We start from the raw sequence: 17905 nt of genomic DNA, 5'->3' as shown, positions 1-17905 counted from the left end.
CTGTTACAGAATGTGTCCTTGTCTTTATCAGTTTCCTTGGCCAACTCGTCTCACAGACGCGCTACGCTATGCATTTCTCATTATATCTCGACCTTTTAAGATACTATTTTAACTTTCTTGCATGGAAAAAAAGTCAAGTTTGAAAAGCGAAGACAAAATGACTTTTCAAGTCACCGGGTCCCTACACTATATTTTTCTAACCCTTTTGCACAGTTCTAGTATTCACACTTCATGTACTCACTGCAATCCGATCCATTTAAGAAGCATTTTTACAACTAACGATGCAATTTGAACAAATCCTGAATTAAGATGCTTCTCGGTTCACCCAAGTTTTTTTTGGCTTACGATCCCAATTTTTATAGTTTGTTATCAACGATACCGATCCAATACCAAGCTCAATCCGACTGGAATCTTCTTATTTTTTCTGTTTTTTAAATTAACACAATAGAATGTTTTTACCCCTATTACTTATGTTTGAGGCCTGTAAAAAGGAGAAGCCTGTCTAATTATTATGCATGTAAACAAAAGCATCAGCCCTGCTTTGCTGCAGATTTGACCATAGTTTGGATTTCAGGTTTAAGGCTTAGTGAAGACAAAAAAGATGTAAAACGAATACTATGTCAATGATCATGGTTTTGGCTGCAAAGAGATTCTTCCGTGTTTCAACTGCGCTGGGCGTTAGCGATAGCATTAGCAGCGTCAGCTTTGGATGAAACTGGATTAATCGAGACAATAGAAAGTCCCGATGCTCCGCAATTTCATAAATTAAATTGTATTGATGAATTACTTTTCTACCAACGTTCTTGTAAGTGTAAGCTGATGTTTTGATACAAATCAGTTAAACTTCCTGTTTAAGTCACATGCATAAACCTCAGGGTGGGAAAAAATGTACTGTAAATTCAAAAAGTGCTTTGATATTAGATGCACCCTAGAAATGTATTGAATGATAACTTGATATGGAAGTTATTATGAGTGTGTCAAATATGAAAATGCACAAAATACCAAAAATGAGAATAGTTTTACTCAGGACTGTGGGACATTATGTCATACTTGTAACTGTAAATATCTGTCAGATGATTCAAGCCATAATTGTCTTATTAAAGCAGAACTAAGTCACATTTCCCCCCTGTTGAACAACTTTGTAAAACACAAATATATCCATCAGTTCAGAGGGAGACAGGAGCGATACAAAACCCCTGCACGGTGCACTGTCCTGGGTCTCCTAATGCACAATTATTTCTCCCATGTTTTGTGCTACTATTTTACAACCAAGCAGCCCCACTGTCCCAGGCCTCTTGCTGCCACTTTTCACCCATCGCTGGTTTTAATTGTCCTGATGACCTCAATCAAAAGACAATTACCAAAGGGAAAAGCAGTGCAGGCAATTATTGTCTTGAGCAGGAGCGGCGCACACCTGAATGGGTCCAGCACCTTCCATCGAGATACAATTACATGAACAAGCGTCGCGTCTGTGCAATGAAGATGTGAGTGGAGTGAAGTATAGGCCTAAAATACAACATGGATAGTGTGTCCTCTGAGCAGACCCACTATCAGAATGCTGCAATGACACTTCAAATCCCAAATGAGCAAAGTACTTGAAACGCTGCACGGAGATGCGAGGTTCTTCACAAGAATCCAGGCCAGGCACGGATGAGGGAGAAATAGGTTAAGTCCAACTGTTTTGCTTTAAGGCGTCTCTGTCGTTTTGTCGGACTACGTCAGACCACCTTTGCATGACTGTTTCATATTCCAATTTCAGGTGATTTAGACAAGTTGCATGAACATTCTCACTTGAAAATAGCCTGCGGAAACCAGTCCTGTGATGGCTGTCCTTTGTGATGATGATTCATACGTGTTTAATCCAGAGCCTCTGCACTACGGCACCAGGCTTGCTGCAGGAAAAATCTGACGAAACAATATCAACCTTTTTTTTTAGACATTTAGGCATTTGTGTTTGGACCCGCATGTGTGTTACTCTTTCATTAATGTCAATGAACTGTAAAGCACTAATATGGTTTATACAGTATATACGGATATGCAATGCAGTAATAAGGAGTAGGCATGTATAGGTTTACACTATTTCCTACTCTTTTACTTTTTAATACTCATTTGAACAAGTATCAATACTAACAACAGCATCAGGACCGAATGTGACCTTGTCTGAACAGTTTTTGAATGATCTTGAGCTTTATTAGAACTAGTATAAGATCGCATGGTAAAGAAAGGACTTTTGTTTTGTGTTGAAAATGATAGTCTTACTGGACGGAAATGAACTGTTTTCAATACCACCATCCTACTCAACTTTGGAACAATGTATTTCAAATGTGCCTCAAAACCCCCACCATGCACACGGTGGATGAATATCTTTGGAACATACTCCTGGCAGCTGGGAAGAAAGCCCTCACAAAAATAAATGGATGACTCAAACTGCACTAACGATTATGGACTGAACTAATATCACACCCAACATAGGCACAATGGGAAAATAACTTCCGGACTCAGAATGACCAGGGCTGATGCCACCCCATGGCTTCAAAAGGCTGCTGTATAGTACAGGTAAACTGAACATTAAATCCTAAAAACGGTGGCAATTTACACTATAATTACACGGCAGCTCGCCATGAAACATTCATTTAATCTGCAAATAAAACCTGCTCACACAAATGTCTTCTATAATCCATACTGTTTTCTCACACAGTGGAAGGTGGTGGTGGTGGTGGTGGTGGTGGTGGTGGTGGGGGGGTGAGAGGCACTAGCAGGACTTATCTTCTACATCTACCTCACAGGGACATGTAACCATATCATGAAAATCGATATAATTAATTCATAGTTCACACATAAAATATAAAATATGCATCAACATCTGTCCTCGGAGAGATGTACTGCCATGGGCTCCGTGGCTGTATTCAGTGTTACCACTTGTGAGGAGGTTTTAACTCAATTTACATTTCACAAATTTAATATGAAAACACTGTTAGTTAGTCAGTTGTTGTTGTTGTTGTTGTTGTTGTTGTTGTTGATGTTAATGGCACCACAAAACAGATGTGTTTCTGTGTGAAATGCTGAGGTTGCAGTTATGGCCTGACCTGCTGTGCGGACTGCGTGCTGCTAATTGACGCTGCAACAATACACACTTGCTGCACCTGTTTTATGTTCCTGATAAAACAGAAGGACCGCCTGGAAAGCCCGTTTGTATTCTGCTCTGATTAATAGAAGACTAGACTGTGGAGTGTAAACTGCATTTATTTTGTTCAAAACGCGGGCAAAACAGTGCCATTAGCTGAAGCCGTAGAGGGAGGGAGAACAATAACATCTAGAATGATTTTAGTTCAATTTAGTTTAATGAGAAACAGTAAAAAAGCTCCAGTGAAAGGAGAACGGAAAACTAGAGAATCAGGTCAACCACTGCTGAAGAAGAAAAAGAGGCTTCTAAAAACAGATTTTCACCACTAAAGTCATGCCCATATGAATAACCTTTGTGTGAAATTTTAATCACAATGACTGCAGCATACATTCTATATTGTACTATGTTAAAAAGGGGATAGAGATGTACCTAAAAATATATACTCAAAATAATCCAACCTTTTCTCCTCCATGTTTAAATAACTCCTACTTCAAAGTGTCAATGAAAAATACACATATTTGTATTCAATATTGATTGTATACATTGAATTTACATGTGCGTTTGATCTAAACCACAAAACAGGGTCTTTTTCTAATCATCAGTGATATTTCAGGGTCTTTTTTAACCAATTCTGACAGTAAAAATGTGGAGTTGTTGTTGTTTTTGTGTTAAATAGCTATGATTGTCGGTCTTGTCTTGCTCAGGCTCAGGAAATTAACATTAAAAGGCTTTTTTTTTTTTGCCAAAATAAAATCTAATGGAATTGAATAGCTGTGATTGATCACTTGTCCGCCCTAAAAACAGCTGAAAACTCGAGTGACTTGCTGTTCAAAACTGCAGAACTGCTGGCTTCTCTATCATCGCAAACACGTTTCTTTTTTGAAACATTTTTGAACATTTGAGTGCAAGTAAGGTGGAATTTTATGAGCACTTAAGTTTGAAATGCATGAGGCATTTAACAAACACAAATTTAGGTGATAAAGTGGATTTTATAATTTTTTTATATGCACAGGATGGTGGAAATGTAGATGTCACTTTGTACACCAGAACATTAAAAGAAGCATCATTTTAAGCAACACATTTCCCAGCATGCAGTAACGTAATGCAGCTTTGAACGATCTTACTTCTGTGGCATAAACAAGACTGCAGGTCAAAGGTCTAAACACAAAACATTTAGGGAAATTATTCTGTAGGCAGAGGTCAGGGCGACTACAGTGAATAAATTGAGTAACAATATCAAGTTTAAAGTAGCTTCTCTCTGACTTGTTTCCTGTAAGTGAGTTTTTCTTTTTTCCATCGAGTGTAAGTGTAAAAGAAGCACTTTGTGACAAAACCCTGATGCTGTGCACTATCTGCCTCTCGATGTGAACGTTCAGAGGTCCTGAACGCAGAGGAAAGAGTCTGGTATGTATAGTGCAAAAAAAGAATGCATGTGAATACTAACAATGTGCTAATAACTAGTTAAGAGTTGTTTTAACTTGTCTATGGATGAATTCAATGTAGCTCCAGAGAATTGCTGTGCGGAAGTACACTTTCTGATGTGCTACATATTATGGCGCAGCTTCAATGACAGAAAATATCAAGAATACAGTAATATACTTAGTTTAATTCTCTTTTAAGTTTTTAATTAGGATTCATTCTGAAAAAAATCAAGGGTACTGTAATTTTTTGACAAGAATACTAAAAACTTAAAACGTGTTCAACATCCATATCGGCAAAACGTAACCAGAACTAGCGCAATTCAGTGCCGAGCCACGGTAATAATAGATAAGCTATTTGATTCTCCATTTGAATAAAATTTCTGCAGTCTGCCTCCTTTCTTCCAAATAAAGCGATACAACAAAAGCTGCTCCACTGAACATGGCGTTTCCACTTAAATAAGCTCTTTGATCTGCCACTGCTCATGATGCTTAAACCAGATACAGCTTTTTAAGAAATGTCATTACAAAACACAAAACGAATCGTCTATGTTTGGCAAAAGGCGTAAAAACATACACAAAAGGATTCAAAGCAGATGTTAAATTATAACAATTTCCAAGTAAAGCTAAGGCATTAATACTGTAGAAACACCAAACCGGAGAAGCTATTTAGCGCAGCCTACACATGACATAAAAGAGAGCTGAGAGCTGAAAAGAGAGTCTACTTGCAAAAACATCAACAATTAGTGTAATCACTTTGGCAAAAATGCTTTTCAAGCTGTTTCTGAAAGCATCACTTTACTTTAGTACCTTTTTTTGTACAACAATTAAATTCAAAATCTAATACCTCAATTTGAAAGCTGTTCTATTGTGAAACAAATGTGTAGTTGAAATCCAGTCTGACTTTATTGATATGCAAATTGTGACTTTTTTTTTAACTTAGTACAAGTCCCAAAAAGGACTAACAAATGAAAATGATTTAATGATCAAAAAGCAAAAGGTAAGTGAGTCTATTTAAATGATCAAGACAAACCCAGTGTCCCACGAACCAACTGAGAAGCTCTGCTGTAGTGTATATAGTGCAGTGGTCCTCAAAGTTGAGGAAGGGGCCCCACAACTGTGCAACAACTGATTCAGGACCCCACAACTGTGCAACAACTGATCCAGGACCCCACAACTGTGCAACTGATCCAGGACCCCACAACTGTGCAACCGATCCAGGACCCCACATCTGTGCAACTGATCCAGGACCCCACAACTGTGCAACTAATCCAGGACCCCACAACTGTGCAACTGATCCAGGACCCCACAACTGTGCAACTGATCCAGGACCCCACAACTGTGCAACTGATCCAGGACCCCACAACTGTGCAACTGATCCAGGACCCCACAACTGTGCAACTGATCCAGGACCCCACAACTGTGCAACTGATCCAGGACCCCACAACTGTGCAACTGATTCGGGACCCCACAACTGTGCAACTGATCCGGGACCCCACAACTGTGCAACTGATCCAGGACCCCACAACTGTGCAACTGATCCAGGACCCCACAACTGTGCAACTGATTCAGGACCCCACAACTGTGCAACTGATTCAGGACCCCACAACTGTGCAACTGATCCGGGACCCCACAACTGTGCAACTGATCCAGGACCCCACAACTGTGTAACTGATCCAGAACCGAACAACTGTGCAACTGATTCAGGACCCCACAACTGTGCAACTGATTCAGGACCCCACAACTGTGCAACTGATTCAGGACCCCACAACTGTGCAACTGATCCGGGACCCCACAACTGTGTAACTGATCCAGGACCCCACAACTGTGCAACTGATCCGGGACCCCACAACTGTGTAACTGATCCAGGACCCCACAACTGTGCAACTGATCCAGGACCCCACAACTGTGCAACTGATCCAGGACCCCACAACTGTGCAACTGATCCGGGACCCCACAACTGTGCAACTGATTCAGGACCCCACAACTGTGCAACTGATCCAGGACCCCACAACTGTGCAACTGATTCAGGACCCCACAACTGTGCAACTGATCCAGGACCCCACAACTGTGCAACTGATCCAGGACCCCACAACTGTGCAACTGATCCAGGACCCCACAACTGTGCAACTGATCCGGGACCCCACAACTGTGCAACTGATCCAGGACCCCACAACTGTGCAACTGATCCAGGACCCCACAACTGTGCAACTGATCCGGGACCCCACAACTGTGCAACTGATCCAGGACCCCACAACTGTGTAACTGATCCAGGACCCCACAACTGTGCAACTGATTCGGGACCCCACAACTGTGCAACTGATCCGGGACCCCACAACTGTGCAACTGATCCAGGACCCCACAACTGTGCAACTGATTCGGGACCCCACAACTGTGCAACTGATCCGGGACCCCACAACTGTGCAACTGATCCAGGACCCCACAACTGTGCAACTGATCCAGGACCCCACATCTGTGAAACTGATTCAGGACCCCACAACTGTGCAACTGATTCAGGACCCCACAACTGTGCAACTGATCCGGGACCCCACAACTGTGCAACTGATCCAGGACCCCACAACTGTGTAACTGATCCAGAACCGAACAACTGTGCAACTGATTCAGGACCCCACAACTGTGCAACTGATTCAGGACCCCACAACTGTGCAACTGATCCGGGACCCCACAACTGTGTAACTGATCCAGGACCCCACAACTGTGCAACTGATCCAGGACCCCACAACTGTGCAACTGATCCAGGACCCCACAACTGTGCAACTGATCCGGGACCCCACAACTGTGTAACTGATCCAGGACCCCACAACTGTGCAACTGATCCAGGACCCCACAACTGTGCAACTGATCCAGGACCCCACAACTGTGCAACTGATCCAGGACCCCACAACTGTGCAACTGATCCGGGACCCCACAACTGTGCAACTGATCCAGGACCCCACAACTGTGCAACTGATCCAGGACCCCATAACTGTGCAACTGATCCGGGACCCCACAACTGTGCAACTGATCTGGGACCCCACAACTGTGCAACTGATCTGGGACCCCACAGCAAAATTAAATTGCTGCTGTAATTATTTAGACTGAAAAAAAACATGTAAAATCAGGCATTTATTATATTATTGGACCTAATTTCTCCTAATTATACAGTTTCAAATTTAAAAATAGATAAAATACGGAATCATCTTAGTTTTAGCGTTATCTTGAGATGATCTCGCGACCCCCAGGCGGTCCCGACCCCCACTTTGGGAACCATTGATATAGTGCATAACAAAGTAAACTGTTTGTCGACACTTAATCCAAATGGTCCTCAGCACACCAGCCAAACTCCATAATAGTGGCAACATTATCTTTCTTTTCTTTTCTATACAGAATGCACTGTTGAGCTGCTCAGTGGTGGAGTGGTTGTGGCACAGCGCACATATGCCAGGCTGCAGTGTCGTGAGTTCAAATCCAAACTATGACAATGTACTGCATGTCCTCCCTTCTCTCTCATCCCCCATTTCACACTTACCTTTCCTGTCTAATAAAGCCTTCAGGCCAAACAATTCTTATTAAACAAAAGTGCTGCGGCAGGACTGAGAGTAAAATAACTACATAAAAACACTAGACAGCCTCAAACGGTTACATTGATTGGTAAAATGTGACATAAAACGTCTCTTCTTCCATCAAAAAAGCGTTTCACTTTTATTATGGGCACTTATTTTATTTAAATCATTTTCCATGGAGCTCAATTAAGTTTCCTTTCAAAGTGGCTTTTAAAAGCCTGACAGTGATTCATCTCAGCACACTGTACTGCAGCATGTTGAATTCTGTACATCTGCTCACTTGAGCAGAATAAATTCAGTGTTTGTCACAGGAGGATGAACATGGAGGCTTGTGGAGAGGCAGCGCAGCAGTCTTCTGCTTGTGTTCTGACAGATACCTGCATGCACACCTCATCTCTCCAGAGAAAGGAAGCACAAGACTGGAACGTAGCAACTCATCATGAGCCTGGAAGATGCATGACTTAGTGCAGCAGGAAAGGTGACCGGTAACCATGCTGTTGTTATGGACTTCAGTGCTGGTCTGTTTTAAACATTCACTTGTTTCTTAGACTTGTGTCCCAAATGTATTCTTAAATATTCTCTTGTTGCCAATGGCAGAACCAGATTGTTGTTAAAACTTTTGACACAAAAAGATGTTGATTTAAAACCACAGCAAAGTACTGTATTTATGTTATTATTATTAGTGCATTGTTTAAAGAAATCCTACTGAATACACAAAGATTGTTCTGATTTGGCGTCATCATCAGCTGCAGACTTGACTCGAGCTTCTCTCTCACACGGACAAGGCGATCGTTTACGCTTACCTTACTTTTACTTCAGTCTATCTCTTTCATTTCGATTAATGTTTGCTGCTGGATTTATGACAAATATTTAAGATCAAACATTTACACCTGGAGGTCAAAGGCATTACAGATATTGGTGGTAATCTTTCAATTTGGGCTATCAGCGTGCTGCAGATACGGCCTCTGAAGCTATATGCGACTGTATATTTGCCTCCCCTGCCCCCTACAGCCCGTTCACACACCTCCATCTCACTAATCTGTCTCCAGCATGAGACTGGTAAACGCACGCGCAGCTGATAAAAAATCTAAGAGGGCTGTGCTTCATCATGGCTCTGCTCGATAAGAGTCTTTACTGTCACGTAAAATCAGCCGGCGCCTACAGAAAAACACATCACCCTCAGGCTCTGCTTCAGCATCAGCTTCACGACTCGCTCACTGTACATGTCCTGATCACTCCCGGGACTGTTCACTCACACAGATCTGTTCTTTCACGCAATACTCCAGGTGTATGGACTGGGATTCATGTTTTTTTTAAAAAGACTGTAGCTTATTAATGGGACAATGCATATTAAAAACAAGAATATGCAGGATTGAAGACATCTCATCCACTCATACAACATCTACCGTATTTTCCGGACTATAAGTCGCACCTTTTTTCATAGTTTTGGCCGGGGTGCGACTTATACTCCAGAGCGACTTATACGTGATATTATTTGTTATTTTCATACAGGCAACCGCATGTCACGTGTTGATTATTTTCACACGGACAACCCCAAGAGGGCGCTCTAGGCTCTAACGCAGAAGAAGAATCTGCACTTCCTCTACCACCGGAGTTTGTGGAGTTGTTTAGAAGTGACACCGAGGCAGAAGAATGCAGTGGATTTAGTGATTTGGGGTAAAACTGATGCTTTGGTAAACTTGTTAGCATGTTCTTTATGCTATAGTTTTTTGAATAACTAATTTATTATTTGAAATTGCATTTTGTCTGTTCTTGGTCTGTTCTTGGTCGGATTTTATCAAAAACATTTCTACAAAAAAATTGACTTATACTCCAGTGCGACTTATACGTGTTTTTTTATTCTCTATTATGCATTTTTGGCTGGTGCGACTTATACACGGTGCGACTTATAGTCCGGAAAATACGGTAATCGCAGGTTAAAAAAGGTCAAAACATACACGCTCACTCTGCATAAATACTGCATACTGTACATATCTATATCAAATCCATTTACAATTCAGAAACAAAACGATTGTAGTACTGGGCTTATGTGTAAAAGTGCAGGCTCAGTTCATGGTGAAGCGTTGTGTGGACAGTTGTGCTTGTTGTTCAGAGATAGAGCTGAGAGTGGGCAGCTCGTGTGTTGTTGCTGGGATGGTGTTCCACGTTTGAGGGCAAGAAAATACAGCTTGTCCAAGGACACTTTTTCTAGATCGAATCATACAGTCATCTCTGGAGATTGCCCTTGGGGATCTGTTTTGACTTGATTTTTAACACATTCCTGAAGTGGGGCAGGGGCCAGACCACGTATAATTTTGTACACTGTCATGCAGTATTTCATCTGAGAGACAATCATGCTTTAAAATTAGTGCTGTCAGTCGATTTTAATCAGATTCAAAATGTGATTAATTATGATTAGCACATTTTTTTAAAGTATTTACACACATCTTCTTCATATAATTCAATGATGTAGTGCTTTAAAAAAATCATTTTTAGATTGGTCAGATACTATAGAACCACATGATGAAAATTCCAGGTTGTAAAACAATTAAAACCTGTGCATTGCCCATCATCTGGTGATACATGTCAAGATTCACATCCCACTATACTTGTAGTTTATGTATGTATGTATGTATGTATGTATGTGTGTGTGTGTGTGTGTGTGTGTGTGTGTGTGTGTGTGTGTGTGTGTGTGTGTGTGTGTGTGTGTGTATGTATGTATGTATGTATGTGTGTATGTATATATGTATGTATGTATGTGTGTGTGTGTGTGTGTGTGTGTGTGTGTGTGTGTGTGTGTATGTATGTATGTATGTGTGTATGTATATATGTATGTATGTATGTGTGTGTGTGTGTGTGTGTGTGTGTGTGTATGTATGTATGTATGTGTGTATGTATGTATGTATGTATGTATGTATGTATGTATGTGTGTATGTATGTATGTGTGTATGTATGTATGTATGTATGTATGTACTTATTTATTTATTTATTTATTGAGGCAGGGACAGTGCACACTATACATTAACAGGAGAGGTGTATTGTAGGTTGCAGCAAAAGGTCAAATTTCCACCTGTCGTTCCTGGACAGACATCCTGTTACCAAAAGAACGGACCATTTTTATGGAACATTTTACAAATCTGTTCTATAATACATCCACATCCAAATGAAAACAAATGGAGCAGAACAATGTCAAATTGTTGTTAATACTGAATACTCACTCTTAAAGTACTGATACTTTGGAGTCAAGTTCTGTTTATTGAAAAATAAGCTGGTCTCATAAGTTGGATAGAAATACAATCATTTAGATATTTCATTATATGATATTGTTTGTCAGACCAAAGGCTTTGCCTCTGTTGACTGTGGAAACAATGGTGCACGTCAGCCTCATAAATATACATGGTATCATAAAATATCAATATCTGCATTGGGACTCTTGAGTATTGCAATATATTGTAACATATACTTTATTATAATTGTTGTCTTGAAATTGGTATTGACTATCAAGCCTCGCAAAAGTCCATAGCAATAAAAACAAATAAAGATCTAGTCTCGATTTCTAAAATCTTTTCTGCATCCATGACCAATTAAGGATTCTTACACTTTCTGACTGTGGCATTATTAACCTTTGAGCGAGCCTGCAGGTATCTCCACATGACAAGTTAACACATTGAGGACACAAAGATCGACACATAAAGTGCAGTCTAATTAACCAACCTGGGCCCAGGAACATGAGTCAGAGTCAGCCACACAGGCCTCGCTACATCAGGAGCCCAGCACTGCTGCTCTGTCACTGCTGTTAATTAGCACAACAATGCTTTTCACATGAACATTTGTGATGTGCACTGCAGAATTAGTCGGATGCATCAGAAGAGACAGGCCAACTGCGGCTATCGTCTTTCAGGGACAGGAAGGCCAGCCTGTAATTAAATTAACTGTGCTTATTTTCAACTTCACGCATGTTTGGCACGACATAGCAAACGGAACTTGGGTAGCTTGTTTGTTTGACTCACCGGACATCAAATCAAAGTCATTCATAACAGTGACAAGTTGTGAGGGGGCTCAAAGTCACTCTCTCTTCTTTGCAATTATATAAATGAAGTTGTCAGATCGCTCCAGAGGGTCTTCCTGCCCTCTTGAGAGACCAGAGGGCGCGCTTCGTACGGGGCAATCGGAGAGGGGCGGAGGACGACACTGTCAAACTCTGCAACGTTCTAAAAAAATAATGGCTTGAATCTAACAAATGCAATGCCATCTCGAATATTCCAAGAACTGATGCCCAAAACTCAATATGAGTCACGGCTCTGTTTGGGAAATAAAACTGCATGCGATGTGGACACTGAGAATTATGTACTATATTACTATAATACACAACGTCAAAGAATGGTCTATTTTTGATCATTTTTCATATATAAAAGTGTATTAAGCAAAACAAAACGTGTACCATGCAAAATTGCTTCGAGGTCAGTAAGCACAACCAGAATTAATCCACATTAATGGTCGTTTTTTGAGAAAATTACAGGCTTTTGAGTCCGCCTTATGGTGCGGAAAATGTGGTATTTAGAAATGGAGAATAGGATAGCATATTTGGTCATGGTAGTATTCACAAACCACAGAGGAGGGACACGTTACTGTACTAGTGTCAGGCTCATGATTCTAGACATGCAGACCATCTAGTGCAATACCGATGTCAACTCAATCCAACTATTGCATGATGAATCTAATGTGACGTCCAAGGGCGGGAAAGTCAACTTCCTTTTATGTAACATTCTGAAATCCAATAGCATGTGGCGGGATATAGCTTCTTCCCCTCGGCAATATTGACAATACACCTGGTCGATATTCAACTTCAACTTACATTCAAAACTATCATTTTCAATCAATCAATAATCGAAAATAATTGTGAGAATCTTAGGCAGCAACAATGAGTAATTCCAGATCAAACTGTACTGTGGCCCTCAGAGGCAACTGTTGTTGTGATTTTGGGCCTTACAAAAATAAATTGATTTGATTTGATTTGATTTGATTTGAAAAAAGTCAAATTACATGAGAAATACTTGAATCTGGCTGTTTATGACATTATCATTATTTTTTCATAACGCTAGTGACATCCCTAATTGGCCCTGCGACAAGTTGGCCACTGTCCAGGGTGTGCCCAAAGTCACTGGGATAGGCTCCAGTCACCCACGACCCCGAAAGGGAACAAGCGGTAGAAAATGGATGGATGGATGGACATCCCTAATTGCGAATATTTTGTCAATCGTCAAATGCGCCCTAGTGGACACTGTTGGAAAATGCAGTTCATTGCTTTGAAAATGCCCCCAGCACTGTATTTCTGTTGCAGTCGAGGAATCATTACAAATGCCCTTTACACCCAGGCCTGTACAGAAAGCCATATATCACTGTCATTTGAATTATCTTAACCCACATCACTGAATAACAACAAAGCGGGGCTCTGCAAGGCTTTTTTTACTCTCCATTTTCACTATTAGTGTCGGATTTTGATGTGAAAACACAGGCTCCCTTGGGTGCCACTATCTCGGCAGACACTTTCTATCTGGAGCCATACTTTGTCACTGCTGCGATGCGTTTTCTTTTTGCAAACTTTCCCCAAGGACACGCCATCACCACACTTGTCATTTTCAATTAGCAAATACTCCCAAACGTCTGCAGGCCCGTGTCAATAACGACGGGGATTTAAAGGGGCGGGACAGCCGTGTACTCCAAGACACTTTCAATTTCCATCAAGATCAACCGATTTGGCTAATTTACATTGCATCTCGCACCAGCCCTCAAGCAAGATTCGCGCGCGTTCGGAAAAACATACACTGCAGGTAAATAGGTGATTTATTGCCAATATGGATACGGCGGACCTCTGATTAGCGCTAACATCTGTTCATCTCCCGCATCCATTCCCCAGGCGCACAGGTGAGGCCGCTTCCATCGAGGCTGCGAACGCTAACGGATGATAAAGCTGTGGGCGAGTTACGGGACTTTCACATCATCTCAAATTACATACTTCCAGATTGCAATTACAGGTCGGAATCCACGCAAAAGCTCGCATCCAAGAGTGTTCTGCGTTGACGTAAACACCATTACGGGATCTCGTCTACGATGGGAAAAGAGTAGCCACGCCATGATTTGTTATAACGGCCGTGTTCGCTTTTACACTGAACATTCTATCCACGGATGCTCGATAATGCCAGCGGCTTCTTTATGATAGGAATGTAATAAATGGAAATGTCTCCGGAATCTATATGTGCTGGTGGTGGTGAGGGGGAAATATGTACAGTGCTTTTGCTGAACCAGCTGCTATTGGGTTACATTGTTACTAAATTGAATATTGATTGTGGCCATGTGGTAAAGAATACTGTATTTATGACTACATTTGACATAGCACTTGAATTGAGGTTAGGTTGATCCATAATCTTTAAAAGCATATAAATAACGGCGGTGCATGTCCAGTCTCTCTGGATCATTTTACTGCAATATGCAAGAGGCTGCACGATATCGGACATTATTGCGATATTTGAATATACAAATTAGACACAATCATTTCAGTTAAATGTATGAGTCCAACAAAAACGTAACAGAGACAAAACCGAGACGAAATCAAAGGGCGATCATGAATAAAATCTGCCTTTGCCCACCCATGTTTTCATTATAAACACTGTACATTTCTATCAGATGCCATTGCGATGTATTTAGTTTGTTGCGATATCAATTATTGCATTGGCCGATACTGCGACAGCGATATTTTTAGCAATATATTGTGCAGGAACCAAGATCTTGGCTCCAAATCTTGGTTCAAGATCTGGAGACGTGTCCCTGCCTTGGCACTGCTCCTGAGGTCAAACACTTATAGTCCTTTAATTCCCTGCCTGGAAGAATTAAGGTGTGTGTGTGTGTGAAAGTTATCGGTTTGAAACTTTTCCTGTTGAGTACAGAGATATGTGCTAATGTTAATAATAGCAATAATAATAACATCATGACCAAAGTGACATTAAAATCCAAAATGTTCTTTACTTCTTGTTTTCTTAATACATTACCGCTTCCTCCACTTTATGAATGATTGATTTGACATAAACGGCAAGATAAGATAGTAAGATTTACATTTATAGGTTTATTTTTGAGGCATGGGTGGAGTAGAAAGGACATTTAAGATCAATTTTATTTGAAGTAAAAAAGACCATATTTAATAATATTAATTTCCAAAAAACATTTTTTCCCCCAAAAATGTCACAATTATAATTTTTGGGTCTTTAAAAATATATTGTGACTTAAATGATCACAAATAGCCATTAACCTAATAATTTTGACATCCTTACACATATATATACTACAAGGATTAAAATGTTGTACTACCTGGTTAACAATTATTTGCTCATTTTATTACAGAAGTTTACTGTGAAAATCTTTTTTTTAATACACATTTATAATTTAAAAGGCTGTATGTATGTTGTTTTCTCCTATTATTACAAATAAATGCTGCTTACCAACATATTATGTTGGTAAGCAGGTGGAGTTGTACCTGTGTAATAAATGTACAACATGACAATACTGCTTTAGAGTTACTGCACACTCAACTGGTCCAACCTCGAGCTAAGTGCATTCTTTATTGCCATTTCTTCACTATTTAAACAGCACCACTTCAGTATTTAAAGTGAATTTGTGCCGGACTCAGGAGTGACTGAAGCATGCATATACCGCTATCTAGTCCTAGCTATTTTTAGAAAGGCAAAACTGGTTTGAAGATCAGGAGTACTTACTTGGTGGAAATCTTCCAGACCTTTGAATATTGTAGTATTGTACTTAAGCTTTTACTTTTTATAGCTCCAATCTTGAAATATTATGATGTGCCTTCTCTGCCCGCCTTTATGGACTTACATCATCAAAAGTAGAGGAAGCACAAAGGAGTGAAGCAGATTTTACTGACACGAGACAGACTTTCTTTGGTTGTCTTTCCCTTTGTCAAGACTTGGCTGTCACTCCTTTTCCTAATTGCCGTCGGTGACAAGAACCTCACCGAGAGCTCCTTCGCACACATTTTGTGAATATTCTTTCCAACTGATTAAATATGATCTTCATTGCTATATGCATCTTCTACACAGTCCTCAGAAAGCCAAAATCAATAAGATCAAAGCAAGAAGTCTCAGTGAGCCCCCAAGTCAGAGTCTAGTACAGTTACAAGCTCGCCGAGCAGCTAAAAACAGTGGCAGTGTAAAAGAGTACTTGGAAAATGTACATTTATCTAATTAGATTATCCCTGTGGGTTCACTTGTAGAGTAGATATAGCTCTTGCAACTCTAAAAAGAAAAAAATATTGCCTGTAGCACCACAGAAAATGGAATATTTGATATACAAAGCCTCCAAACACAACCGTCCCTCAGTCTTCTATGAAAAAGCTTTTTTTTCCCGTATCTTCCCAAGTTTAATAATAATAATACAAATAATAATACAAATAGTAATAATACACTATATTTAACATAATATTGTAGATCAAATTCATACCAATCTATCTTGGTCATTTATAGATTTATGGTTGTTCCTTTGGCTTCATCATTTTTTACACTTGTTCTTAAATTACCGTGTTTTTCTATCATCTTAAAAAACGTCCTATGACATGACACTGTAAAAAGAAAAGAAAGTCCAGTAGAAAGCTCCTGTTAACACCATGGACTGTGCATATGCTGAACAGAATAGATGCCAAACCGTACAATGAGGCACAAGCCCACCCTGTAGTGGTCTATAACTTGACTCACAGAAAAGCTCCAGCCTGCACACTCCTAATTGCCTTTCAAATCCCCATGTGGACATATCTGTGACAATTATATCCAAATACTCCCTCTTGACAATCATCAGTTTTATAATCATCCTTATGTAGTATGCCATCTTAGACAAACTTCAACGGGCTACTCCACTAAGTCACACACACTGATACAAAATAAATCCAATGCCAATCCGCGCGATGCTGTCCAACTTACCTCCACGAAAAGAAAGCCAAAAGTCCCACGCAGAACTAGCAGCGATCCCGCCCCGCCGCCGCGCTCTCTGCTCCCGGAACCGCGGCGTGTTGGCGACGCGTAATCAACAATATCCAGGCGAGCCGGTGTCTTCCATCTGCCCGGGACGCGTGACCAGTACATCCATGCGTGCGTAAAAGGAGTGTCTGTGCTTTTCCTCCATGCGTCTGGGTCCCGTTATTCCAGGCTCGGCACGCGCGCGCTTCCCCGGGTGGAGCTGTGAGCCGGAGCCGCGCGTCTCTCTTGAGTGTGGACAGGACGGGTCTGCGCTCGCTCTGATCACGCTCTCTCTGCAGCAGCATCAGCACCACCAGCATCAGCATCAGCAGCGGCAGCGCATCTCTCCAGCCTGCGTGCGTGCGTGTGCGTGCGTGTGCGTGGGTGTGTGAGTGCGTGCGCGTGCGTGTACGTGTGAGTCGGAAAAGGTGCTCCTCGGCCAACAAGGAGTGGTTTCACCCCTGTGTGTTCGTGGAGTGTGGGATTTTTTACAGGTTAGGAGCCAGCCAAAATACTTGCAATAGTAATAGGCCTACATGTGTATTTAAAATAAAAATAAAATATAATTGACACGTATTTTTCTTTCCGGCTGAAAACTATTTGGGACTAAAACTGTAACCTGTTGAAAATATAGCTTACCTTCACTTCATGATTCGCTTCAAACGCATGTGTTCAACTTTGAGCAAACTAAAGAGTTTTTTCCTTCCAGATTTGATTCTTGCTCACACGTGGTGAAGATGACCTCAACTCTGCCTTCTAGTGGTCACTGCGAGTATTATAGCA

The 17905-nt window shown here is 40.9% G+C and overlaps 1 protein-coding gene across 3 annotated transcripts in view; it reads right to left on the bottom strand.

The window, feature by feature from the left end:
- The window catches only part of cntn5 (contactin 5), an 87152-nt gene extending 69915 nt beyond the window's left edge, over positions 1 to 17237 (bottom strand). For all 3 annotated transcript variants that reach the window (XM_072453026.1, XM_072453028.1, XM_072453027.1), the window contains exon 1: positions 17087 to 17237. The gene's annotated coding sequence lies outside the window, so the exon portion shown is untranslated. The remainder of the gene's footprint in view (positions 1 to 17086) is intronic.
- Positions 17238 to 17905: the final 668 nt, after the last annotated feature.

Source organism: Eucyclogobius newberryi, unplaced genomic scaffold (genome assembly GCF_026437365.1).
Source record: "Eucyclogobius newberryi isolate DKJ021-1_F unplaced genomic scaffold, fEucNew1.0.hap1 SCAF_10, whole genome shotgun sequence".
In the NCBI taxonomy this organism is placed as follows: Eukaryota; Metazoa; Chordata; class Actinopteri; order Gobiiformes; family Gobiidae; genus Eucyclogobius; species Eucyclogobius newberryi.
This window is presented reverse-complemented; position numbering and strand designations above follow the sequence as displayed.